Below are 13,071 nucleotides of genomic sequence, written 5' to 3' on the forward strand. Positions count from 1 at the left end.
TGGATTTTTTAAAAAGTGTAAGTGTCAGTAATATACCTCAACTTTGAATCCTAATAATACAATTCACATCTCCAAAAGGATACCAATTTTTTTTACCTTTCATTAAACTTTTTCTATATATGGCTTATCTTCTATGTTTTTATTATCTATATGCCTTGTCAACTTCATGTTATCCACCACATATTTAGTAAGTATCTACTACAATAATATTTTGGGGCATATTATATACTACATGCTATTTTAAGTTGCTACTTGCTAAGTTAAGTTTACACATTTTTGTTTTTCTGTTGCACGTAGTAACTCATTCGATATGCCTAATCCAATCTATGTGTAGGTTCTCTGATATTTCTCTCCTCTTTATGGAAGAGGAATCTAAGCCACAGGAAATTCAAATATCTTGCCTCAGGCCACACGGGTGGGATATGCAGGGCCAGAATCTTAATTCAAATGGTGAATTTCCAGAACTTATATTCTACCAAGAACATAGAGAGATGAGTAAGAAATTCCCCAGACACATAAACTAAGTATTTAGTGGAATGAAAATAGAATTGAATTGATAATTTTGATATAATTGTTATTGATGATTGGACTGCCCACTGCATATAATAAAAGTCTTGGAATTCAGTAGATTCTAAAAACAAAATGTTGGTTTAAGGAAGAATGGTTTGGTTTTAACACATAGCTTATCTGAAGTATTCATACTCCCTCCACTGCCCCCCCCCCCAAAAAAAATAAAACCTTGTAGATAGTTGATTATGTTTTACACTTTTTTGACAAAAATCATACATATATATGTGTGTATATATATATATATATATATATATATATATATAATTCATGAAAAAGCAAAATACATCACCCTTGTCACTTTGGAACAGAATTACATAGACTGTGAGCTGCAGTAAGAAAGAAGTGGGATATATTCCTTTTTGAGAAGCCACCTAAAAAAGAAGCACATTACATTTTTCTTCAGTTGTAAAGAGGTTTAGTATTTGTACCAAGAGATCTGCCAGCTATTGGTCTTCCTGGTATTTCTATCCTTGCCCTCCATGTGTGACAGCAGCAGTGAGGAGAATGGAAGTTACTGTAATGAATTTGCCTTCAAGAGATCTGCAATACTCTTTGCTGTTGATATTACAGCTAAGGGGCTGGATTCCTGGCTGTGAATTGGGTTCTTGGGTTTGTCCATAGGACACCAACACATAACACTTGTAGGTACAAAGAGAATGGTGACACTTTATTAATTTTGCTTCCCTCAGAAGGAAGAGAGATAGTACAGCAGCTTCTCCAGAAGAAAGTGCCCGTGAAGAAAATCAAAATAAATCCAGAAAAAAACTTTTAGACATCCAGAAAAATAATGGAAGTTTTTTAGCCCCAAGATTCAAAAGAAAGAGCTCAAAGGTGCTTTGTTCTCTGCATACATTCAGTATATCTAATGAAGGATAAAATGTATTTAATGTGGGTATGTTACCTATGCCTGAATGTGACTTGTCTCTTAGTCTTGCTGTGTCACCATGGGTAAAATTTCTTCAGAAAATTCAGAAACAACCCACAAAAGAACTGGTAGTAAGTCAAGATAATAAAATAATTGAGCCAAAGGCTCCCTCCCTCACCAATGATGAGGTGGAAGAATTTAGAGCTTACTTCAATGAGAAGTTACTTCCATCCTTCAAAAAGGTGGGAAAAGACCAGAAGGGGCAGAGTAGAGACTGGTTAATTGCATTAATCATGAAGAAGAAAAAAAGAAGATGAATAAAAAAGGAAAGAGAAATTGGGAAAAGCAAAAGGATCTCAAGCTCAATTGGTCTCTAACACTGATGAGGTACAGAAGATCAAGGATATTTCTATGCAGTTCTTGGACGGAAATGAGGAGGAGGAGGAAGAGAGACTCGATGCTGATTTCTTTAAGGTGAAATGTGCTTGGGTTGGACCTTAAAGAGAATAAAACATTACAGAAGAAAGAACCTTCTAAATCCAGAGTCAAGAAAAAAGTGAACATAGCCACAGAAGCAAAAAACAGTACTGGAGAGAAATATGTATGGTTTATATGTATGATTTTATATATAGAATGTATTGAATAAGTATATATATATATGCATATGTTTAGTACTTCCACTGCATATATAATATTGTTAAGAAATTCTTTAAAGTCACAAAAATTTATTATTTATTCAATTCACATTTACTTATATTACTTTCCTAGGGAACTTTGTCTGTATAAATGACTTGGTTCAAAATAACTTCCTAACTTCAGTGTAGTTACTGTGTGCAGTGTCTGCAAATATCTCAAGGGAGTTGTTAAATTTCTATAATCAAAAATGTATGTGCAGCATGAAGAGTACACATTTCATAGAAATATGGAGCTGAAAAAGAATCTTAATATATAGGTGGTCTCTTTTCGGCTGAGAGAATAGAGATGCAGAAAGGTTAAGTGACCTCACCAGCATCACGCAGAGTACTGATTCCCAAAGGAGTGCTCAGACCATGTTACTTCTCCATTAATTCTCCTGTGAATCATTTTATGGCTTGAAGACTCCCCATGCAATAAAAGTTTATTGGCCATGTGTCAGGAACTTTGCTAGGTGCTGGAGTAACAAAGATTTATGAGACATAGCCTGTGCCCTAAAGGATATCATAATCTAATGGTAAAGATAGGCAAAAAACATGCTATAGAGTCTAATAAATAAAAGACATACAGAAGAGGGACACATAATGCAGCCTAGAGAGGTCAGAGTAAAGGCTTTGGAAAGAGTGACCTCTAATCTGAATATTAAAAGATAAGTAGGGGTAGAAGTTTTCCAGGTAGACTGGGGGAGCAGAGGTAGGAGGAGGCCTATACCTAGGAAGGGATAGCTAGGCAAAGATAAACATAAGCAAAAGCAGTGTGATATATTGGGGAGGGATTGAGGTATAGAGAAAATATAAGCAATTCATTGCTTCTGGAGTATGAAAGGTATAAAGGAAGGTAGCAGGAAGTAAGTCTGCATGAGTAGGTCCAAACCTTACAATGCCTGGTAAACCACATTTAGAAAATGTGGAGTAAAGGTAGGGTTTTCAATAGAATTGTCACATTTGGGTTTGTATTTACAGAACAGTGAAACCAGCATAATCCAAAGAGTGAAGAATGAAAGCAGAGAGATTAGCTAGGGAATTAGTGCAATAATCCAGTTTTGAGATTTGGGGGACATGACTAGGGCAGAAAGATTGATATGAAAGCAGAGGAGTGATAGATAGACAGATAGATATAGACAGATATAAATGGATATAATATACACATAATGTGAAATATGTCTTTATTTCATATATATATTGGATGTGAAATATTTAGGACTTGGTAAATAACTGAAAGTGGTGGCTGAAAGTAAAAGAAAAGTGAAGATGACAGCTAAGTTCTTGAGAGATGACTTAGAGTTGAGGAACTCAAATGGTACAGAATTAAGTGGAGATTTAATTGGCACATAGTCAATATATAGAGCTTGGGACATATTCAGGTGAAGGAGTTCAGCAGAATTTAATGTGGATATATGAAGGTGACTTGAGCCATCCATATGAGTGTGATTAGCATGAAACTATGTAATTGGATGCCCTTGTCATGGGAAAACATATGAGTAATAAGAGCATAATGGGTAGAGGAAAAGGAGGGGGTAGACAAGACCAGAAAGGTATCTTCAAAGCTATGAAGAGGACAGCAGAGAATGATGTTACAGAATCAAAGAGAAACAGCATTTCAAGATGGAAGGAATTGCCAATTAAATACAGAATAAAGGTTAAGGAAGAAAAGAATAGAAAATATCCATTGCATTTGAGAATTGATGTTATTGGTACATGTAAGCCAAAAATTTACATAGATTTTTATGATTTATTTTGGAGGAATGGGAGGTGAGAAAACGGAGATAGAGACTTGCTGATTATTTTGAAATCGTGGATTAGAATGGCTTGAGAAGGATATGAGCTTGGGAGTAACGTGATTCAAGGATGAGATACTTAGGCTAAAAACTGTCTGAATAAAGAAGAGTTTGAAGATAGAAAAGCTAGAGGCTGGATCACTGATGGTACAAGATTCCAAAAGAGTCAGGGATTAATGAGGTCAAAGATATTGATAGAGTCAGAGGTTGCCTAAGAATAGAAAGAGGGATCTCATTCTTTGGAATTACAGAAAAGGAAGTAAGTATAGATAGTAATGAAGTTGAGGAGCAGACAGAGGGGAGGAAAGTTGAGACAGACCATGCATAATAACTTTATTTTCCAAGCAAACCAAGGAATTGTCTACTTACTATCTGTGTGATACTGACTTAATATTGCTGAGCTTCCATTAAGATGGAAGAAAAGAGAGGTCAAAGAATTGGTAGCCTCAGTACTTTAATTAGAAAGTTTAGTAAATGTGAGGGTGTGAGATTCTTGGAAGGACAAGATTTATTGGTCAGAGAGTAATCGTGCTTGATATTAAGATTTCTTTTATGCTGGTCTGCCTGATAAAAGAAGGGTCATGAAATGGTATAGGAAGAAAATAATGAAGCAGAGCATAGATGAAGCCAGTAAATGGAGGAAGCCCAGGAATTTAGCACTTGGTTACTTGGATGGATTTTGTTCATAATTATTGATGTTTCCTAGAGATATGGTGAAAATATCTAGGATAAAGAATGAAAATCTAAACCAGGCACAGAACTCTTCAGTACAAGTTTGTTTGTGGAAATGGTGTGATGCATCATTGGAATGGTAAAAGCCAGGTGGGATTATCCACGATGGGTTTGGTAAAATGAATATTCTCCATTGTTGAGTCCTATAGAGGAAGTGATGTCCTTAGGTAGATCCAGGATTAAGAGAATGCAAGGTAGTAGAGAAAAAAGGCCATGAAGAGGGTGAGGAAATAGGTAGATAAGGTTTCTTTTTCCAGAAAAGAAAAAAAAATTTGAAAGGATTCAGAAAGGAAATAAGAATCAAAAGGAATCAGGCTGCAGGAAATATAGAGAAATTAAAAAATGAGAAAAGTCCTAAGAAGAATGACAACTAATTTTGATCACTCAAAAGAAGCAGAATAAACACTCACCCCAAATTTGGTTCAGATGTCAATCCTAATGATGTCATACATGCACCAAGAAGTTATGAAAGGTTTATTAGTCACACAGAGACTTTCTGGGAGACGGGTGAGCTCTGAAACTGGTGCAAGAAGGGCTTGAGAGAACAGAGAAAAGAGACTAACTTGGGGTTTTAGGGTGGTTAGGGAATGAGGCTGTGGTGAGGACTCCCATGCACTAGCTGGAGCTTATGGGGTTTGATCTTCCCATTGGTATCAAAGGAGAGAGAAAGTAGGCTTTCTTATCAGCTTTCCCGGATGTGGGGTAGAAGGAGATATCAGCAATCAAATATTAAGTATGGAGCCAGACTCTATTTACAAGAGGATTGCCTTTCCTTCAGTAATCAAGGACTATATGGATAAGACACATGGTTAGAAATGCAGAGTTAAGGTGTTTATATTAATTAAGCTTAAACTATTCACACATAGATTCTAGTGACCATAAGCATTGAAAACATGAGATTAAACTGACAAAGGGCAAGCAGTCTAGGACTCAAGGAAAGATTTCCATCCCATAAGGGCAGTGGAGCATTGAACCCAGAAACAAAAGACTGAATATACAAATCCAGCCAAAAGAAGAGACATAAGGTAAGATCCAGATGCCAATGCTGCAGTTGATCAGAAGTTCATAAGTGTTCAGGAATTTGGCTGGACTAAGCCTGCAGGTGAATTTTATTATTGACTGTAGCTGAGAGATGCCAGAATCATGTCAAGTTTTCAAGATTTTACGTCCTTGTTAGTAGAAAGGAAAATGATTCTTCTGAATCCATAAATGGCACATCTTACCTGTAGGAGACAACCAAGAGCCAAGACTATGGTTGGAATGAAACCTAGAATTATCAAAGTTCAAAATTTAAGACATCATGACAAGCTTATAAACCCACATGCTTTATCCTCTGGGTTAATTCAAAAAGGAAAGGGAAGAGATTTTTCAGCTCTTTAGGTCAAGCAGCCTGTCTGAGAAGGCTTGAGAAGGGGATAAAGATTCTTACTGTGGCAAGACTATCTGGACACAATTGAAATTCTGCTATTCAAAGAGAGCCAAGATAGTAACACAAGTGGAGTTTAGTCTTATATTCATTTTTTTAAAAATTTTTATTTATTATTAACTTTTATTGGCATATAGTTGTTTTCCAATGTTGTGTTAGTTTCTGCTGTACAGCAAAGTGAATCAAGTATGCATACACATATATCCACTGGTTTTTAGATTTCCTTCCCATTTAGGTCACCACAGATCACTGAGTAGTGTTCCCTGTGCTAAACAGTAAGTTCTCATTTCTTATGTATTTTATACATAGTAGTGTATATATGTCAATCCCAACCTCCCAATTTGTCCCATCCTCCTTTCCCCCCTTGGTAACCATAAGTTTGTTCTCCACTTCTGTGATTCTATTTCTGCTTTGTCAATAAGTTCATTTGTACCATTTTACTAGATTCCACATATAAGCGATATTACACAATATTTGTTTTTCTCTTTCTAACTTACTTCACTCTGTATGGCAATCTCTAGGTCCATCCACGTCACTGCAAATGGAACTATTTCATTCCTTTTCAAAGCTGAGTAATATTGTTTACTTCTTTTTTCAAAAGTCAACCTGATCCATTAAATTCCATTTTCATTTGGCAGTTCTCTCTCTAAACTGAAGTCACAAAACATAGGAATATTTTCCAAATATATTTATGGTATAGTTGAAAAGAATTCCCACCAATAACACACTGTCAAAGATATCATCACTGAAACTGCTAAGTGTTATACAGAGTCATGGAATCTCAGAAATTTATTCAACATCCTGTTGTACACATTTGTATCTCAAATTCTTCAGGTTTAAGCAGGTCCTTATTGACAGTAAATCTAATAATATTACTATATTTGGGAGTAAAAATGAATGATGACTAGGATGGCTTTTCAATAATGGAGAACTAGTGTCATAACAGAAGGAAGAGGGGTTTGAAAATAAGACTATATTTTCTGGAAACTAAATAATACGTAAAATATTTCATTTATTGTCTCTGAACAGCCAAGCATGGAAATGTCAAAAGAGCATATTGTTCAAAATGAGATGCTGTAAAATTCTTTTCTTTCAGCACAGTGGTTAAAATCATAAGACTCTAGAACCAGAAAGCTTGGGTTCAAATCTTGGTTCTGACACTGAAAAGATCTGTCTGCCTCATCCATAAAAATATTAGGAAGAAAAAAAGTAATAATTGAACTTGCCTTATAGGGTTTTGGGAAGGTTAAAGGGGTCAGTACTTATAACATGCTCAGAGCAGGGATGAGATCATTGCAACATGGTACAAGAAACATTAGATAAGTGTGAGCTACTATTATTAATCTCGGGAGTTGCTTCTGATAAGTCAGTTCTCTCACCTCTCTGTCTGAGACTGATATTTAGAGTTTCAGAATTTTCGTTTACTCGTGCCGAAATCAGGGCAAAAGCTATACTATAAGTACTATAAATCCTCTCAATTGTTGCCATGTTACTGTAGTTTTAATTCTTCAGTTAATTCTCCAAATTGGCTCAAATTCTCTGTCATCTTTGTCATTATCACCTAATTCCATAATTAATTCTTGACAGAATTTGGTTCCCAATGCTATTTGCCTTCTAAAACAGTCAGGAATTGGAAAGCAACAATGTAATTGCCTTGGCAGCATTTTGCTTAGTTTCATGAATCTTGTTTTGGTTATATTCTAGGAAGAAGGATCCAAGATTTGTAGAATTCAAAATCCCATCTTGGCAGTAATAGCATTTGACTTTGCACAGATTGCTGAGGTAGTTTGCTCAGCAGGTGAGAAAATTTCTTCTGTTAGTCATTATGGCTGTCATGTTTTGGGGAGGCAATTCAGAAAACTCCTTTCATAATACTTAAAAGGTTTCCTTGACATTCACAAAAAGAATGGGGGAGGGAGTGATTAGTGAAATTAATTTAGTCAAAGCAAAGCAATAACCAATATAATCATCATTTCAGAGATACATTATTTATTCATTTGGTCATTAACTCAACAAACATTTATAGAGTGATCTCTATGCATCTCTCACAGTTTTGATCTTGCAATAAAATGGTGAATAAAACCTGGGCCTGACATCCATATGCCATAGAAAATATATTTTAAAAATACTGTTTAAAAAATATTGTTTTGAATATTAATTCTAAATCTATAATCTATAATTGAGAAAACATCATTTCTCTTGATATCACTTCTAATCAGTCCCAATATTCTTGTGTATATACGAAAATGAATATATTTAAATTAGACTTTAAACTCAATAATTTAGAAATAAAAATGATTCTGGGGGAAATTTCCTCAGCCATTAGATGTACTCCTATGGTCAGCTGTTCACTCTCAATGTCACATGTAAGAGGGATAATTATTCTCATTTTACTTAGTGCTTCATAACTGTTTTAGACTGAAAGCTACTACAGGGACCATTTCTTATTAGTCTTTATAGTCCCTGTGCCGAGAATAACATCTGGAATAGTGGTTCTTAACCCCAGTATGTACCATTATCTCATCTTCTATATAGCCTTAATAATATGTTTGGTCTGGACCCACTGCAGGTCTATTGATGAAGAATCTTCAAGGGTACAGACATGTCTATTTTTAAAATAGTCCAAATTGGTTTCAGAGCCTCAGTTATGGTTGAGGGTTGAGTCCCACCCGTATAGAACTATTGCTTCGATGAATAAGTGACTGAATACATGAATGAATGAATAAAAACTAACATCACAAATACGTATAAAAATCGTGTTAGGATATTTCCTTGATTTGTACAACAAAATTCAAAGCTTTTGTACAACAGAACTGAAGCAGTAATTTAAATAAAAAACTCTTCATGCCAAGTTCTATTCTCAATTAACCAATCTGTCAGTAATTTATCCTCTTTCCCTATACTTCTGTACTGCCAAAGGAGAACAAACTATAAACTTTAGAGAATAAGAAGCTTTCTCTTGGTTGACTCACAAATTAGAGGAAAGGTTCACAAGATGTGAGTTAGCTGTTGATTTTCAGGCAAGCTGGATGAGGGAAAAAACAGTTAGTGAAAGACCTGAGATCTGAAGGCCAATATTATCCTAGAAGTCAGAGATAGTGTGAGTGAAGAGCACCTGGTGTTCAGTTAGCAGCCCACAAGTTACAAGAGAAATTAATCATTGAAAATAAGCTCTTATAGTAATATTTTATCCTAGAGTCTTTTCAATATCTGCTAACTCTTTATAGGAAAGTTAGCATTTAAATATAGGATCTTAAGAAAAATTAATGACATTGTGAATTCTGTAGGTATACACAATCTTCAATGAAGTAATGGCTCCTTTGCAAACTTTTGTGTGTTTAGGGTATGCCCCAAATACCTTTTTATTTAAGGCTAGTAATATTGAGAAAAACTTATGGATAAGAGTAAGCTTTGCCAACAATTTTAAGCTCTGAATAATAGCTATGCAAGAAGTGATTAATTACTAAGTGTTTTAATACTAATTTAATTAGCTCCATTCATTTTCCACACCACACTGTCTCTAATTAGCTGATTTGCCATTAAAAACAGCACAATTTGTGACAAGAATTGTACAGGAAAAGAAAGGGAACATGCTGTCATTTGAATTCAAATGCTAATTTACAACTACAGCCCCAGGGAAAGATATATATTTTGTTTACAAAAAAGTAAAAAAGGAAGAAAGTCAAACAAGAAAAATCACTGCTAAACAATAGTAAACATATATTCATCTAACTACAAATATCTTCTATAGTGTAAAGCTTTTAGAATGAATTGTAAGTATAGGAACTACATATCAGGAGTTGGTTCTACAATTCAATCAAATTTAATATAGTTGTAATGTCTTACAAAGCATTCTTTCTTCTAATGTTTTTATAGCAAAATACAAACATGTTAATCTAATTGCTCTTGACACTTCTAATTCCCAAGATTGAATCATTCTATTATCAGGATAGGTGAGAATCAGATTTCTAGTAGAAAGAATCATCATTATAGTGGAACTTAATTGAATTTTTGACCTCAACCTGATAGGCAAAGTTATTAATGGATCAGCTGTTATGTAAATTGATATCGTGTTGCTAACTTCTTCTTTCCACTTATATAAAAGGCATACATTGTACAATGAATGTCTAGAAAAATGAGTTACACTTAAATAATAGCAAGGAATATTTTAGTCATTTACAGCTTACCTTTCTGAATTGTGGATCATTTAATATCACCACCAATATGCTTTCTCTTTCATAATGTTCTCAACGCAGCAACATGCTCATTAATGCATATATCATTGTTTTGTAATCTCTGAAGAGAGATGCCATTTAGTGGCACAATGTGAGTTGTTATATGCTAAAAAAAAAAAAAAAAAAGACAAAACAGAGTCCAGGGTTTATTTGGAAAGGTTAAAATGGCAGGCAATATATTATAATCTAACTCTATATAGTATCTGTTTGTATATATAAAGTACTATATCAACAGGATAATATTTATTAGCCGTCACTTTTGTTGTCAATTGTGCTATTAAAATGTTTTCATTAAGCAGTCATATTTTCATGAAGAACAGAACATTGTATTAATGAAACATCAACTAATGTCAATTTATTTAAATTAACATAAGCAACATCAACAATATTTAAGCCTAAAAGGAGATATAAAAACACCTTTATTTAAAAATTGCTAGTCTTTGCAAATGTTCCTCAAATAAAAAACATTAAGAGCTCTTACAGTGGTTCAGGTTATCTAGAGGTTAGATCAGAAGCTATAGGACCAAAATAGTACAGAAGAAGGTGAAGCACCCTGTGTTTAACACCATGAGAATTAAATTTGCCTTCCATATCTCTGTACTGAATAGTATAGTGGTTTACAGGAGAAGCTTTGGAATCAGACATATCTGAATCTGACTCCTAGTTTCAACACTTAGTAGCTATGTGACCTTGAGCAAAAAATATAAATTAATTAAACTGCCTATCCCTAAAATGGAAGCATGATAGTCCTTTTAGGAGAGGATGGCAGAGTAGATTACATGAAATAATTGCTGTTGTTATAAGATTACCATTATTGTCATCAATGATACTGTGCAATGACAGTGCCCATCAGGTAGTCCTCCACATTTGCAGGTCTCGTTGCAATTTATTGGGACCATGTGATTACTACTGGTAAATGAAATGTAAGGGACAATTATGTGAGTCAATTCCACACTGAGGCAATTGAGAGCTAGGTGCCTCTTTATATCTCTCCCATTCCCTATGACGGTAACCTTGAATAGCACATGTTCCAGATAATATAGTTACAAGGTGGAGGAGGTCCAACAATCTAGATTGAATTTCACACCAGTGGGAAATAAAACACAGACATGTGAGGGTTATTTTATTTTAATTTTCACCATAACATGCCTAGCTTAAACTGACTAATACAGATCTTTTGAGATAGGAATGGCAAGTCCAATTGCTCCTATTTTATAGTAGGCGATAATAAGGCTCAAAGATTTAAAACAATTTCCCTAAAGTTCCAGAGATAATCAGTGATATTAGCAGGATTAGATTTCAAATATTTCCATCCCATGGAATTTTTACCATGGAAGGTGAGGGGCTAGAGAACTTAGATCATGATCACTGTAGTCAGGTAACATTTATATGAAGATCTGAATCTATGCAATGCGTTCAATCAGCTGGCATTGCGTTAACAATCTCTAGATTCGCTCCTCATCAAAATAGGTGCTTATAGAATAAGAAGAGCACTGTATACTAAGCTGTTAGTATTCATTGTAAGAAAGATATTATTATAGTAGGTGTCGCTTGATGGTAGGTTAATTATTGAAATATCTGTTTCACAGGAAAAAGAAATTCCTTGGATTGATTTTCCATGCATGTAGCATTCCACAGGCTAGGCTTATCACCTTTAAATTGCAGACATGTTGAACGTAAATCATTCTTTGCTTCCAGAAATAAATTCACTAATTCAGTATTAATTCAGGGAAAATGAACTAAAATTTGCTTATCTTATTTCTAGGCAAATTGTGGCTTTTGGAATCTTCACTCCTTTTGTTAAATCCAAATAAATCTAGTAGTCATTCTAAAATGAAAGAATTGACCTGAACACCATATTTTTACTACCTGGGTTAACTGATCTCATTGGTATGATCCCCACCCTCGAATGCACATCCACCAACCTCCTTTCCTTCTTTGCCAAGTGGAACGAACATGATCAGAATTATATCTTGCCTATGATTTCAAGGAAATTGCTTACATCTGAAACTTCCCAATTTAATGGTTTTGTTTTGTTTTATTTATTTATTTTTTTGGACAAATTGGTATTCATTGTTTCCTTTGGAAAAAATGCATTCAAAATTTTTAAAGTTCTGAATAACAACTTTAGCTGGTTTTATTTTATTTTATTTCTTTCTTAATACATACTCAGAGCCCATTCTAACACAGTTCATACAAAAGCATTTGCTTTTTGGTGCCAATAAAGCATATTGTGAACAATAATGTTTTTAAAGAGAAAACTTTGCTTTTAACAATTTCAACTGAGTTTTTACCAACTCTTGAATAATCAACAGTATAATGAGTGCTGAATATTTCAAGAGACCTAAGATCTACTTTTGGTTCTTCCAATAAAGCTATTTAAAAATAGAAAACTCACTTACTCTTATTGAATTTTAATTTAAAATTCAGTAGTGTGAGAAGACAAAGATCTCTAGGGTCACTTCCATTTCTAACTCTGTGCATCGGTGCATGCATGGCACTTTCATTTAACCTTCTTTAACCTGTATTTGTGCAATATGTTCCTAACTAATCCTCTGTATCAAATTCCTTATCCACCACCCACCAAACAGTTCTCTCTTCTACAGCCATTCATCCTTCAATGACTTTATTAAGATATAATTCCATACTACAAAATTTCCCCATTGTAATTGTACAATTCAATGATTGTTCGCAAATTTATAGAGTTTTTAATAATCATCATAATTTACAAAGTTTTTTTCAGATATGAGACACAAATATTTTCTTTTAGTTT

The 13,071-nt window shown here is 34.3% G+C and overlaps 1 pseudogene; it reads left to right on the plus strand.

Annotated features, from left to right (window-relative positions):
* Positions 1-827: 827 nt before the first annotated feature.
* On the plus strand, positions 828-9,995 carry LOC102980659 (probable ATP-dependent RNA helicase DDX10; annotated as a pseudogene).
* Positions 9,996-13,071: the final 3,076 nt, after the last annotated feature.

This window comes from Physeter macrocephalus, chromosome 7 (genome assembly GCF_002837175.3).
Source record: "Physeter macrocephalus isolate SW-GA chromosome 7, ASM283717v5, whole genome shotgun sequence".
In the NCBI taxonomy this organism is placed as follows: domain Eukaryota; kingdom Metazoa; phylum Chordata; class Mammalia; order Artiodactyla; family Physeteridae; genus Physeter; species Physeter macrocephalus.